General features: G+C 50.5%; 1 protein-coding gene across 1 annotated transcript in view; it reads right to left on the bottom strand.

Moving 5' to 3' along the window:
* Positions 1-2,236, bottom strand: part of LOC123772235 (dentin sialophosphoprotein) — an 89,833-nt gene extending 87,597 nt beyond the window's left edge. The window contains exon 1 of the mRNA XM_045765317.2: positions 1,350-2,236. The gene's annotated coding sequence lies outside the window, so the exon portion shown is untranslated. The remainder of the gene's footprint in view (positions 1-1,349) is intronic.
* Positions 2,237-15,210: the final 12,974 nt, after the last annotated feature.

Genomic DNA, 15,210 nt, shown 5'->3' with positions numbered 1-15,210 from the left:
GTTAACAAACATAGGAATGTGCCTAAATGCCAACAGCGACTGCCCAGACAGGTACAAGAGGAGTGTTGTTAACGCATACGTCGATATATATATATATATATATATATATATATATATATATATATATATATATATATATATATATATATATATATATATATATATATATATATATGTCGTACCTAGTAGCCAGAACGCACTTCTCAGCCTACTATGCAAGGCCCAATTTGCCTAATAAGCCAAGTTTTCATGAATTAATTGTTTTTCGACTACCTAACCTACCTAACCTAACCTAACCTAACTTTTTCGGCTACCTAACCTAACCTAACCTATAAAGATAGGTTAGGTTAGGTAGGGTTGGTTTGGTTCGGTCATATATCTACGTTAATTTTATCTCCAATAAAAAAAATTGACCTCATACATAATGAAATGGGTTGCTTTATCATTTCATAAGAAAAAAAATAGAGAAAATATATTAATTCAGGAAAACTTGGCTTATTAGGCAAATCGGGCCTTGCATAGTAGGCCTAGAAGTGCGTTCTGGCTACTAGGTACGACATATATATATATATATATATATATATATATATATATATATATATATATATATATATATATATTTTTTTTTTTTTCCTTTATTGTGTATTTAAAGGTTACAAGACAAATGCCTAAATGTTATGGATCTCTTGAAGCTCCTCCGTTTCTGGAATATATATATATATATATATATGTCGTACCTAGTAGCCAGAACTCACTTCTCAGCCTACTATTCAAGGCCCGATTTGCCTAATAAGCCAAGTTTTCCTGAATTAATATATTTACTAAAAAAATTTTCTTATGAAATGATAAAGCAACCCGTTTCTCTATGTATGAGGTCAATTTTTTTTTATTGGAGTTAAAATTAACGAAGATATATGACCGAACCTAACCAACCCTACCTAACCTAACCTAACCTATATTTATAGGTAAGGTTAGGTTAGGTAGCCAAAAAAAGCTAGGTTAGGTTAGGTTAGGTAGGTTAGGTAGACGAAAAAACATTAATTCATGAAAACTTGGCTTATTAGGCAAATCGGGCCTTGAATAGTAGGCTGAGAAGTGCGTTCTGGCTATTAGGTACGACATATATATATATATATATATATATATATATATATATATATATATATATATATATATATATATATATATATATATATTTATTTATTTATTGTAAACTATGGTCTATCAAAAGGCAAAACGATATTATATTAATTGCTTTATTTTATCTGTAATTAAAAGCTATTGGTCATATATAAGGAATTTTAATTTACATGAGAACACACACATGGTGTTGTGTGTGAGGTACTGACCTTCAATGTGTAGGTAAATATACATATGTATAAATATATATAAATATATTTATATATACATATATATCCATGCTGGGGAGGAGGTGACGTAGCCACAGAAGAAGGGGGGTAGAGCAGCTGTACATCACTCTCGTGCATCTATTCCAGACGTCAGCTATGCTATATAGCAAAGATAAAGACCGCTTGAGTCGGGTTGGTCACTAGGCCAGGAGCTCTGCTGTGCTACACAGTCTCTCGACTGGTTGTCTGTGTCCCGTAGGGTGTTGACCCGGTCCTTGGCTGTGTTACACAGTTCATGACCGCCTGTGTCATGTTGGCCACCGCCCTGATGCTCTGTTGCTCTGTTACACAGCCACCTTAATTGGCTTCCACTGTGTTCGTGGGTCACCGGGATCCTTCACGCCTCTATCACATCGTTAACTGACGCCTCTTCGAGTCTCAGAGAGGATCCAGACCGCTTGTTATAGAGTTCTACATATTATTAATTCACTTCTGCATATTAGTTGCTTTATTATTTATTTTTCTATATTGGAAATAGAGAATGTTTGTCTGTCAGTCTGAGGCTGAAGGCCAGATGTGTGGGGTTAGTCTCACACAACTTTCACGCATGGAACAAGGGGGTGAGGTGAGTGTGATAGGCTCAGCGAAGTCGGCCCTAGTGCCATACTTTGAGAATTATTAACATCTAGCCCTCCCTCCATCCTCCCAATTACATTTTTCATAGTCTGGTCTGAAATAAAGGTTGTTTTTACCGTAGAGTTTTTAAGCTATTTCAGTTGCCAACTCCATCACATATCTAGGATCGAGCGAGGACTGTGTCTACACCGACGACTCGGTCCTCTGGCTCGCAGAGAGGCCAGAGACACCTCAAGGCATTACACCACATTCACTCCAAACATCTATCACCTATACGGGGCTACTCAGGCCCATGCCACATCTTGTGGTGGCTTAATCTTCATCAATCAATCGTCAACTGACTGACCTCCACACTAGCAGAACCAGTTGCGCTACAACTAGCTACCAGTACATTAAAAAGACACACAGTCGGAGGAATAATACTTTGAGATTCAGGGGTCTGCTTTTCAAGCACTTGAAAACGTCTGCTGGAAGATCGACAGCAAGAACCTCATACTAGCAATTATAGATGGCAAGATCACTACACATAATAAAAGGTTTAGAATATAGATAATTATGATTTGTTCAGATCTGAAACCTTTGTTTGTAGGCAGCACAAAACGTCGACCAGACTGTGCGACACAGTGGTTGCCAGGATCAGGTGTGGTTACCGTTACCTGTGGCACGTGGCTACCGTTACCTGTGGCAGGGGGCTACTGTTACCTGTGGCAGGTGGCTACCGTTACCTGTGGCAGGTGGTTACCGTTACCTGTGGCAGGTGGTTACCGTTACCTGTGGTAGGTGGCGACCGTTACCTGTGGCAGGTGGCTACCGTTACCTGTGGCAGGTGGCTACCGTTACCTGTGGCAGGTGGTTACCGTTACCTGTGGCAGGTGGCTACCGTTATCTGGGGCAGGTGGCTACCGTTACCTGTGGCAGGTGGCTACCGTTACCTGTGGCAGGTGGCTACCGTTACCTGTGGCAGGTGGCTACCGTTACCTGTCGCAGGTGGCTACCGTTACCTGTGACAGGTGGCGCCCGTTACCTGTGGCAGGTGGCTACCGTTATCTGGGGCAGGTGGCTACCGTTACCTGTGGCAGGTGGCTACCGTTACCTGTGGCAGGGGGCTACTGTTACCTGTGGCACGTGGCTACCGTTACCTGTGGCAGGGGGCTACTGTTACCTGAGGCAGGTGGCTACCGTTACCTGTGGCAGGGGGCTACTGTTACCTGAGGCAGGTGGCTACTGTTACCTGTGGCAGGTGGTTACCGTTACCTGTGGCAGGTGGCTATCGTTACCTGTGGCAGGTGGTTACCGTTACCTGTGGCAGGGGGCTACTGTTACCTGAGGCAGGTGGCTACCGTTACCTGTGGCAGGTGGTTACCGTTACCTGTGGCAGGTGGCTACCGTTACCTGAGGCAGGTGGCTACCGTTACCTGTGGCAGGTGGCTACCGTTACCTGTGGCAGGTGGCTACCGTTACCTGTGGCAGGTGGCTACCGTTACCTGAGGCAGGTGGCTACCGTTACCTGTGGCAGGTGGCTACCGTTACCTGTGGCAGGTGGCTACCGTTACCTGTGGCAGGTGGTTACCGTTACCTGAGGCAGGTGGCTACCGTTACCTGAGGCAGGTGGCTACCGTTATCTGTGGCAGGTGGCTACCGTTACCTGTGGCAGGTGGTTACCGTTACCTGAGGCAGGTGGCTACCGTTACCTGTGGCAGGTGGCTACCGTTACCTGTGGCAGGTGGCTACCGTTACCTGTGGCAGGGGGCTACTGTTACCTGTGGCAGGTGGCTACCGTTACCTGTGGCAGGGGGCTACTGTTACCTGTGGCAGGTGGCTACCGTTACCTGTGGCAGGTGGCTACCGTTACCTGTGGCAGGTGGTTACCGTTACCTGTGGCAGGTGGCTACCGTTATCTGGGGCAGGTGGCTACCGTTACCTGTGGCAGGTGGCTACCGTTACCTGTGGCAGGTGGCTACCGTTACCTGTGGCAGGTGGCTACCGTTACCTGTGGCAGGTGGTTACCGTTACCTGTGGCAGGTGGCTATCGTTACCTGTGGCAGGTGGCTACCGTTACCTGAGGCAGGTGTCTAACGTTACCTGTGGCACGTGGATACCGTTACCTGAGGCAGGTGGCTACCGTTACCTGTGGCAGGTGGCTACCGTTACCTGTGACAGGTGGCTACCGTTACCTGTGGCAGGTGGCTACCGTTACCTGTGGCACGTGGATAGCGTTACCTGAGGCAGGTGGCTACCGTTACCTGTGGCAGGTGGCTACCGTTACCTGTGACAGGTGGCTACCGTTACCTGTGGCAGGTGGCTACCGTTACCTGGGGCAGGTGGCTACCGTTACCTGTGGTAGGTGGCTATCTTGAGGTTATCTTGAGATGATTTCGGGGCTTTAGTGTCCCCGCGGCCCGGTCTTCGACCAGGCCTCCACCCCCAGGAAGCAGCCCGTGACAGATGACTAACACCCAGGTACCTATTTTACTGCTAGGTAACAGGGGGAATAGGATGAAAGAAACTTTGCCCCATTGTTTCTCGCCGGCGCCTGGGATCGAACCCAGGACCACAGGATCACAAGTCCAGTGTGCTGTCCGCTCGGCCGACCGGCTACCGTTACCTGTGGCAGGTGGCTACCGTTACCTGTGACAGGTGGCTACCGTTACCTGTGGCAGGTGGTTACCGTTACCTGTGACAGGTGGCTACCGTTACCTGTGGCAGGTGGCTATCGTTACCTGTGGCAGGTGGCTACCGTTACCTGTGACAGGTGGCTACCGTTACCTGTGGCAGGTGGATATCGTTACCTGTGGCAGGTGGCTACCGTTACCTGTGGCAGGTGGCTACCGTTACCTGTGGCAGGTGGCTACCGTTACCTGTGACAGGTGGCTACCGTTACCTGTGACAGGTGGCTACCGTTACCTGTGGCAGGTGGCTACTGTTACCTGTGGCAGGTGGCTACTAGTTGTATTCACCTAGTTGTGTTTGCGGGTGTTGAGCTTTGCTCTTTCGGCCCGCCTCTCAACTGTCAATCAACTGTTTACTAACTATTTTTTTTTCCACACCACACACACACACACACACCCCAGGAAGCAGCCCGTGACAGCTGACTAACTCCCAGGTACCTATTTACTGCTAGGTAACAGGGGCATTCAGGGTGAAAGAAACTTTGCCCATTTGTTTCTGCCTCGTGCGGGAATCGAACCCGCGCCACAGAATTACGAATCCTGCGCGCTATCCACCTGGCTACGAGGCCCCCTTTGTGTGTGTGTGTGTGTGTGTGTGTGTGTGTGTGTGTGTGTGTGTGTGTGTGTGTGTGTGTGTGTGTGTGTGTGTGTGTGTGTGTGTGTGTGTGTGTGTGTGTGTGTGTGTGTGTGTGTGTGTGTGTGTGTGTGTGTGTGTGTGTGTGTGTGTGTGTGTACTCACCTATTTATGCATGCAGAATAGAGCTGTAGCTCTTGGACTCCGATTTTCTAGTCTTTGGTTGTCTAATGCAATGACTCCTGACCTATCTCCCTATGATGTCTCGTTTTAAAGTTATGAATGGAGTTAGGGGAGCCGGCCGGGCGAGCGGACAGCACACTGGACTTGTGATCCTGTGGTCCCGGGTTCGATCCTGGGCGCCGGCGAGAAACAACGGGCAGAGTTTCTTTCATCCTATGCCCCTGTTACCTAGCAGTAAAATAGGTACCTGGGTGTTAGTCAGCTGTCACGGGCTGCTTCCTGGGGGTGGAGGCCTGGTCGAGGACCGGGCCGCGGGGACACTAAAGCCCCGAAATCATCTCAAGATAACCTCTACAACCTGCTCCTTTAAGTCATTCCATTTACTCACAACCCTCATGCTAAAGGTAAACTTTGTAACATCTCTATTTTATTTCCAATTTTATACGTCTGTGTCATGTCCCCGCTCTCCCTCCTCCTAACGTCGTCAGGTTTAGTTCCTTCAGTCTGTCTTCGTACCTCATCCCTGGCAGCTCTGGGACGAGTCTCGTTGTAAACTTCTGCACCTTTTCCAACTTCCTTGTGTGTTTGTTTAAGACGGGGCTCCAGGCAGGTGCGGCATAGTCTAAGACTTTTAAGACGGGGCTCCAGGCAGGTGCGGCATACTCTAAGACTTTTAAGACGGGACTCCAGGCAGGTGCGGCATACTCTAAGACTTTTAAGACGGGGCTCCAGGCAGGTGCGGCATACTCTAAGACTTTTAAGACGGGGCTCCAGGCAGGTGCGGCATACTCTAAGACTTTTAAGACGGGGCTCCAGGCAGGTGTGGCATACTATAAGACTTTTAAGACGGGGCTCCAGGCAGGTGCGGCATACTCTAAGACTTTTAAGACGGGGCTCCAGGCAGGTGCGGCATACTATAAGACTTTTAAGACGGGGCTCCAGGCAGGTGCGGCATACTCTAAGACTTTTAAGACGGGGCTCCAGGCAGGTGCGGCATAGTCTAAGACTTTTAAGATTGGGCTCCAGGCAGGTGCAGCATACTCTAAGACTGGCCTCACTCAGGCGGTATACAGTGATCTAAAAGCCTCCTTATTCAAGTTTCTGAAGAATATTCTGACTTTTGCCAGAGTAGAGTATGCCGCTGATGTTATTCAGTTTATATGAGCCTCTGGAGTTAGGTTTGGCGTTACGTCCACTCCCAGGTCTTGATCTCTAGACGTTATAGGGAGGTAGTTTCCCTTCATCGTATATTGGACTTTCGGTCTCATGGCTCCTGATCCCATTTCCATCACCTTACACTTGCCGGTGTTGAATTCTAGCAGCCATTTCTCGGAACAGTTCTGCAACCTGTTTAAGTCTCAATCCTCATTAGTTAGTTGATCGTCGTGTGTAGGCACCAACAGGTGTAGGGAAGCCGTATGCAATCCATTATCAGAGCTTTGGAGAATATTGCTGAAGTGGACGTGAATTTTCACTCCGGTGATGAGACGTTGATTGCTGAGCTCTGCTGCCTCACGACCCGACGACCCGACGACCTGACGACCCGACGACCTGACGACCTGGCGACCTGACGACCCGACGACCTGACGACCATGCGACCCGACGACCTGACGACCTGGCGACCCGACGACCCGATGACCTGACGACCTGGCGACCCGACGACCCGATGACCTGACGACCATGCGACCCGACGATCTGGCGACCCGACGACCCGACGACCTGACGACCATGCGACCCGACGACCCGACGACCCGACGACCTGACGACCTGACGACCTGGCGACCCGACGACCCGACGACCTGACGACCCGACGACCCGACGACCTGACGACCTGGCGACCCGACGACCTGACGACCTGACGACCTGGCGACCTGACGACCTGGCGACCCGACGACCCGACGACCTGACGACCTGGCGACCCGACGACCCGACGACCTGACGACCTGGCGACCTGACGACCTGGCGACCCGACGACCTGACGACCTGGCGACCCGACGACCTGACGACCTGGCGACCCGACGACCTGACGACCTGGCGACCCGACGACCCGACGACCTGGCGACCTGGCGACCCGACGACCCGACGACCTGACGACCTGGCGACCCGACGACCCGACGACCTGATCACTGGAGAGGCTGGCTCACGTGGGGGGGGGGGCCACACCAACACTACTCAACACCAACTCATCACAATAATTGGAGATTCTTTTTTTTACAGAGTGACAGTTGTAGAGAACACGAAGTCCACTACGGGATCACCATAGTCCGTGCTACTTGCCCCGCTCCTGTGCCAGGTAAGTCCACTACGGGATCACCATAGCCCGTGCTACTTGCCCCGCTCCTGTGCCAGGTAAGTCCACTACGGGCTCACCATAGTCCGTGCTACTTGCCCCGCTCCTGTGCCAGGTAAGTCCACTACGGGATCACCATAGCCCGTGCTACTTGCCCCGCTCCTGTGCCAGGTAAGTCCACTACGGGCTCACCATAGTCCGTGCTACTTGCACCGCTCCTGTGCCAGGTAAGTCCACTACGGGCTCACCATAGCCCGTGCTACTTGCCCCGCTCCTGTGCCAGGTAAGTCCACTACGGGATCACCATAGTCCGTGCTACTTGCCCCGCTCCTGTGCCAGGTAAGTCCACTACGGGCTCACCATAGTCCGTGCTACTTGCACCGCTCCTGTGCCAGGTAAGTCCACTACGGGCTCACCATAGCCCGTGCTACTTGCCCCGCTCCTGTGCCAGGTAAGTCCACTACGGGATCACCATAGTCCGTGCTACTTGCCCCGCTCCTGTGCCAGGTAAGTCCACTACGGGCTCACCATAGTCCGTGCTACTTGCACCGCTCCTGTGCCAGGTAAGTCCACTACGGGCTCACCATAGCCCGTGCTACTTGCCCCGCTCCTGTGCCAGGTAAGTCCACTACGGGCTCACCATAGCCCGTGCTACTTGCCCCGCTCCTGTGCCAGGTAAGTCCACTACGGGATCACCATAGCCCGTGCTACTTGCCACGCTCCTGTGCCAGGTAAGTCCACTACGGGCTCACCATAGCCCGTGCTACTTGCCCCGCTCCTGTGCCAGGTAAGTCCACTACGGGCTCACCATAGCCCGTGCTACTTGCCCCGCTCCTGTGCCAGGTAAGTCCACTACGGGCTCACCATAGCCCGTGCTACTTGCCCCGCTCCTGTGCCAGGTAAGTCCACTACGGGATCACCATAGCCCGTGCTACTTGCCACGCTCCTGTGCCAGGTAAGTCCACTACGGGCTCACCATAGCCCGTGCTACTTGCCCCGCTCCTGTGCCAGGTAAGTCCACTACGGGATCACCATAGTCCGTGCTACTTGCACCGCTCCTGTGCCAGGTAAGTCCACTACGGGCTCACCATAGCCCGTGCTACTTGCCCCGCTCCTGTGCCAGGTAAGTCCACTACGGGATCACCATAGTCCGTGCTACTTGCCCCGCTCCTGTGCCAGGTAAGTCCACTACGGGCTCACCATAGTCCGTGCTACTTGCACCGCTCCTGTGCCAGGTAAGTCCACTACGGGCTCACCATAGCCCGTGCTACTTGCCCCGCTCCTGTGCCAGGTAAGTCCACTACGGGATCACCATAGCCCGTGCTACTTGCAACTTTTGTTCCCAGTAGCTGAATCTTAAACAACAACAACAACTAGAGCGCACGGTGGTGGGGGGGGGAGTCCGCCATCTTGTCAGTCACGTGTCATCATCACGGACTCGAGTCATCAGTTAATGCGGTCATTAACGTGATACTAATTATACCAACATCTTCAGTTGACTTCTGTTGTTGGCATGTTTCTCTCCTCCAATAGCTAATTGCTGTGGTTTGTGGCTTGAGTGTGTGTGTGTGTGTTTACTATTTGTATTTGTGCCTACAGCATCGAGCTCTCAGCTCTTGGACCCCGCCTTTCTAGCCGTCTGTTACTTAATATACGGACTTCCGACCTATTTTAATCTATACACTTGACTACCTATTTCTCTCACTCGCTCACCCCCCAGGAAGCAGCCAGCAGCAGCTGTCAAACTCGCAGGTACCTATTTACTACTAGGTGAACAGGCGCATCAGGTAAAAGAATTCGACTCATTTGTTTCTGCCTAGGGCCGGGAACCGAACCCGGGCTCATGGACTGAGACTCCATAGCACTGTCCGCTCGGCCGCGAGGATCTGTCCTCACCTAGATGTGCTTGTAAACTATCAGTGGGAAGCGCCAAGCCATTACGACTATATAATACTGGGAAGGGGTCAGGATAAGGATTTGGGATGGGACGGGGGGGAAAGGAATGGTGCCCAACTACTCAGACGGTCGGGGATTGAACGCCGACCTGCATGACGCGAGACTGTCGCTGCTCTCCCCAGATAACTAATGTCTTGTGTCATTTCCTTGTGATTGTGATTGCTTTCTGTTCTGTTCTCCTCTACACTTCTTCCCCTCTCTTTTGTTTCTTATCTTCGCTGCCACACACAGCCTCTTGAGCCCTGGGGTAATAATGGTTGTCTAGCAACCATTAGTGGAGGTGTAAATCTTTCTTCAGTTTCTCTGAGCTTGTCCGTTCCGTAGTCACTTCTGTCTTGATTACCCTTCGAGTTCTCTTTCCCTCTTGTAACCGCTCCAGAAATTCTCTGACTTTCTGGTATTCTGAATTTACCTGAGGGCCACTAATAACAGTGGCCTCAATGAGGAGAGCAAGCCGGCGGCTTGTCAAATGTCTCCCCTCCCCCACTTTGCCCTGTTGATCTTTTCCAGCTGTATTTTAAAACCCATCAGAGTTTTGGTGTTTACGGCACCGGCAGGTAGGCGGTTCCACGGGTTTACAACCCAATGGGTGGAAAAAGCATCTCCTGTTTTCTGTCCTGTATTGTGGCTTGTTGAGCTTGAGTCCGTTGCTGCTCGTTCGTGTTACATTTTACATCTTCATCTTTATCTTACATCTTCATAAGGTTGAAACTTTATGAAGAAATTCAAATTCTGTATGCTGGCCTACCGGGAGCCGGTCGGCCGAGCGGACAGCACGCTGGGCTTGTGATCCTGTGGTCCTCGGTTAAATCCCAGGCGCTGGCGAGAAACAATGGGCAGAGTTTCTTTCACCCTATGCCCCTGTTACCTAGCAGTAAAATAGGTACCTGGGTGTTAGTCAGCTGTCACGGGCTGCTTGCTGGGGGTGGATACCTGGTCGAGGACCGGGCCGCGGGGACACTAAAGCCCCGAAATCATCTCAAGATAACCTCAAGATAAGATAACCTTAGACTCTCTCCCTTGTTACATGTTATGGTCCTCACTATCACTGTGTATACCCAGACCGAGACATTGGTTACTGGCTCCTACTGACATTTCATGCTCAATATTTTTATTATCAATCTCTATCTTTGTGAAGACCAAGTCTATCTTACTCGGTTCGTCACCACCATTCCCCCCCCCTCCCCCCCCCCTTGACATTAAGCATCAAGAAGTTCCTCAGTACCAATTCTATTAGATTTGCTCTCCATGTTTCATCTCCTCTCTCTTGGGTCTATTGTTTTCCAGTCAATTTAGCCATAATTCAAGTCTCCCATTACCAGGATCTTCGCTATCAGTCAAATGGGCTGTAGTAAAGGATATTCAAGAATATTCAAGGATTCAGAGGATACTTTGTTCGTAATTTTCTATTCTTGCCTCGGTCTTCTGTGGTTCTCTGGGGTGTTGTAGGTTACAGCCACAACCACTTTGTAACCAAGCAACGAAATGATTCCTACAATGCTGGCCTTGTAGCTATTTGCTGCGTCTAAAGAAATACCTTCGGAGATCCAGCTTCTTCTTATCATCAGTGCCACACACCTCCTCTTCCTCCTCTCTGATGTCTGTCACTAATTATACAATATTCTAATGGGAATAATGCATTGCTAATTATACCAATTAGTTTGGTCTCTACTAATGCTGTTACGTCATGGATAGTTGGCTCAGTCAGTCCTTTCACTGTGTTCATCTGCTTTATTGGTCAGTCCATTACCATTGGTGTACCAGATCTTCAGTCTTCATTGTTGTCTTGCTCTCTGAATAGCTAGTTTCCAGTCTAGGTATGAAGTTAGGTTAGGTTAAGTTAGGTTAGGTTAAGTTTGGTTAACTTAGGTTAGGTTAGGTTAAGTTAGGTTAAGTTAGGTTAAGTTAGGTTAAGTTAGGTTAGGTTAAGTTAGGTTAGGCTAAGTTAGGTTAATTTACGTTAGGTTAGGTTGATTTAAGTTAAATTATGTTAGCTTAGGTTAAGTTAGGTTAGGTTTGGTTAGTTTAGGCTAGGTTAGGTTAGGTCAGGTTGAGTTAGGTTAGGTTAGGTTAAGTTAGGTTAGTTTAGGTCAGGTTGAGTTAGGCTAAGTTAGATTAGGTTAGGTTTAGTTAGGTTAGGTTAGGTTAAATTAGGTTAAGTTAGGTTAGATTAGGTTCAGTTCGGTTAGATTAGCTTCAGTATGCAGTGGGGATAGATTTAGGATGTGAAGTAGAGTGAGGAGTGGATATATGTGGAACGTTGGGCTAGAGTAAGTGATGGATATATGTGGAACGTTGGGCTAGAGTAAGTGGTGGATATATGTGGAACGTTGGGCTAGAGTAAGTGGTGGATATATGTGGAACGTTGGGCTAGAGTAAGTGGTGGATATATGTGGAACGTTGGGCTAGAGTAAGTGATGGATATATGTGGAACGTTGGGCTAGAGTAAGTGGTGGATATATGTGGAACGTTGGGCTAGAGTAAGTGGTGGATATATGTGGAACGTTGGGCTAGAGTAAGTGGTGGATATATGTGGAACGTTGGGCTAGAGTAAGTGATGGATATATGTGGAACGTTGGGCTAGAGTAAGTGGTGGATATATGTGGAACGTTAGGCTAGAGTAAGTGGTGGATATATGTGGAACGTTGGGCTAGAGTAAGTGGTGGATATATGTGGAACGTTAGGCTAGAGTAAGTGGGTTGTGATGGAGTGGGATTTCTGGAGCGTATTGGTAGGGGGGGATGCGGGAGAACAAAGTGGTAGAAAATAGAGATTGCCGATGGGAAGATGAGGCAGACAGTATGGTGTAGTGGTGACTGATGACCACTGAGTGGTAATTGATGACCGGTGGCATGTAATAGGTTGGTTGATACCTGGTTGATGGGGTTCTGGGAGTTCTTCTACTCCCCAAGCCCGGCCCGAGGCCAGGCTCGACTTGTGAGAGTTTGGTCCACCAGGCTGTTGCTTGGAGCGGCCCGCAGGCCCACATATACCTGGTTGATGGGGTTCTGGGAGTTCTTCTACTCCCCAAGCCCGGCCCGAGGCCAGGCTCGACTTGTGAGAGTTTGGTCCACCAGGGTGTTGCTTGGAGCGGCCCGCAGGCCCACATATACCTGGTTGATGGGGTTCTGGGAGTTCTTCTACTCCCCAAGCCCGGCCCGAGGCCAGGCTCGACTTGTGAGAGTTTGGTCCACCAGGCTGTTGCTTGGAGCGGCCCGCAGGCCCACATATACCTGGTTGATGGGGTTCTGGGAGTTCTTCTACTCCCCAAGCCCGGCCCGAGGCCAGGCTCGACTTGTGAGAGTTTGGTCCACCAGGGTGTTGCTTGGAGCGGCCCGCAGGCCCACATATACCTGGTTGATGGGGTTCTGGGAGTTCTTCTACTCCCCAAGCCCGGCCCGAGGCCAGGCTCGACTTGTGAGAGTTTGGTCCACCAGGGTGTTGCTTGGAGCGGCCCGCAGGCCCACATATACCTGGTTGATGGGGTTCTGGGAGTTCTTCTACTCCCCAAGCCCGGCCCGAGGCCAGGCTCGACTTGTGAGAGTTTGGTCCACCAGGGTGTTGCTTGGAGCGGCCCGCAGGCCCACATATACCTGGTTGATGGGGTTCTGGGAGTTCTTCTACTCCCCAAGCCCGGCCCGAGGCCAGGCTCGACTTGTGAGAGTTTGGTCCACCAGGGTGTTGCTTGGAGCGGTCCGCAGGCCCACATATACCTGGTTGATGGGGTTCTGGGAGTTCTTCTACTCCCCAAGCCCGGCCCGAGGCCAGGCTCGACTTGTGAGAGTTTGGTCCACCAGGCTGTTGCTTGGAGCGGCCCTCAGGCCCACATATACCTGGTTGATGGGGTTCTGGGAGTTCTTCTACTCCCCAAGCCCGGCCCGAGGCCAGGCTCGACTTGTGAGAGTTTGGTCCACCAGGGTGTTGCTTGGAGCGGCCCGCAGGCCCACATATACCTGGTTGATGGGGTTCTGGGAGTTCTTCTACTCCCCAAGCCCGGCCCGAGGCCAGGCTCGACTTGTGAGAGTTTGGTCCACCAGGCTGTTGCTTGGAGCGGCCCGCAGGCCCCACATACCCACCACAGCCCGGTTGGTCCGGCAATATTTCATATGCTTGGGAGGTGTTGGGGGGGGGGGGAAGAAAATTGATGCTAATAGGTTGGGAGAATTCTCCAGACGTGTTGGATGTCTGGGGAGAAGTGTTCCAGACCCTTATAGTTCCTTGTTGTGTCTGGGGAAGTGTTCCAGACCCTTATAGTTCCTTGTTGTGTCTGGTGAAGTGTTCCAGACCCTTATGGTTCCTTGTTGTGTCTGGGGAAGTGTTCCAGACCCTTATGGTTCCTTGTTGTGTCTGGTGAAGTGTTCCAGACCCTTATGGTTCCTTGTTGTGTCTGGTGAAGTGTTCCAGACCCTTATGGTTCCTTGTTGTGTCTGGGGAAGTGTTCCAGACCCTTATAGTTCCTTGTTGTGTCTGGGGGAAGTGTTCCAGACCCTTATAGTTCCTTGTTGTGTCTGGGGAAGTGTTCCAGACCCTTATGGTTCCTTGTTGTGTCTGGTGAAGTGTTCCAGACCCTTATGGTTCCTTGTTGTGTCTGGGGAAGTGTTCCAGACCCTTATAGTTCCTTGTTGTGTCTGGGGGAAGTGTTCCAGACCCTTATAGTTCCTTGTTGTGTCTGGGGAAGTGTTCCAGACCCTTATAGTTCCTTGTTGTGTCTGGGGAAGTGTTCCAGACCCTTATAGTTCCTTGTTGTGTCTGGGGGAAGTGTTCCAGACCCTTATAGTTCCTTGTTGTGTCTGGGGAAGTGTTCCAGACCCTTATAGTTCCTTGTTGTGTCTGGGGGAAGTGTTCCAGACCCTTATAGTTCCTTGTTGTGTCTGGGGGAAGTGTTCCAGACCCTTATAGTTCCTTGTTGTGTCTGGGGAAGAACTTGCTACCTGAGGCTCCGGTGACCTGCTTGTTATGCCACCATCTTGAGGTTATCTTGAGATGATTTCGGGGCTTTAGTGTCCCCGCGGCCCGGTCCTCGACCAGGCCTCCACCCCCAGGAAGCAGCCCGTGACAGCTGACTAACAACCAGGTACCTATTTTACTGCTAGGTAACAGGGGCATAGGGTGAAAGAAACTCTGCCCATTGTTTCTCGCCGGCGCCTGGGATCGAACCCAGGATCACAGGATCACAAGTCCAGTGTGCTGTCCGCTCGGCCGACCGGCTCCCATGGCCTTGTTCTTGCACTCATTGCAAGGTGTTTCCATCCCTCCAAACACACACCGAAACTACGACGTTGGTACAACGTTCGAACAAGTTTTAACACCACCTAACCAGTTATAACAACTAATATATCAAGTTGTAACAACGTTCCAATACGTCATAAACACATTAAGCCAAGATGTAACAACTTTATTACAAGTTGTTACAAGCGGAAAATAGAGACAGTTTCGGTTTGTGTTTCCAGGGATTACAGTTCCTGAGAAGAGTGTGAGGGCTTCAGAGTGCCTTGTCTCACTCCTCTCCCTCCTTACTTCTCACTAGCGTCCATTACTTCCTACTGTCCTGCC

Source organism: Procambarus clarkii, chromosome 69 (genome assembly GCF_040958095.1).
Source record: "Procambarus clarkii isolate CNS0578487 chromosome 69, FALCON_Pclarkii_2.0, whole genome shotgun sequence".
Lineage (NCBI taxonomy): Eukaryota > Metazoa > Arthropoda > Malacostraca > Decapoda > Cambaridae > Procambarus > Procambarus clarkii.
The sequence above is the reverse complement of the archived record's forward strand: the minus strand, read 5'-3'. Positions and strand labels throughout refer to the sequence as shown.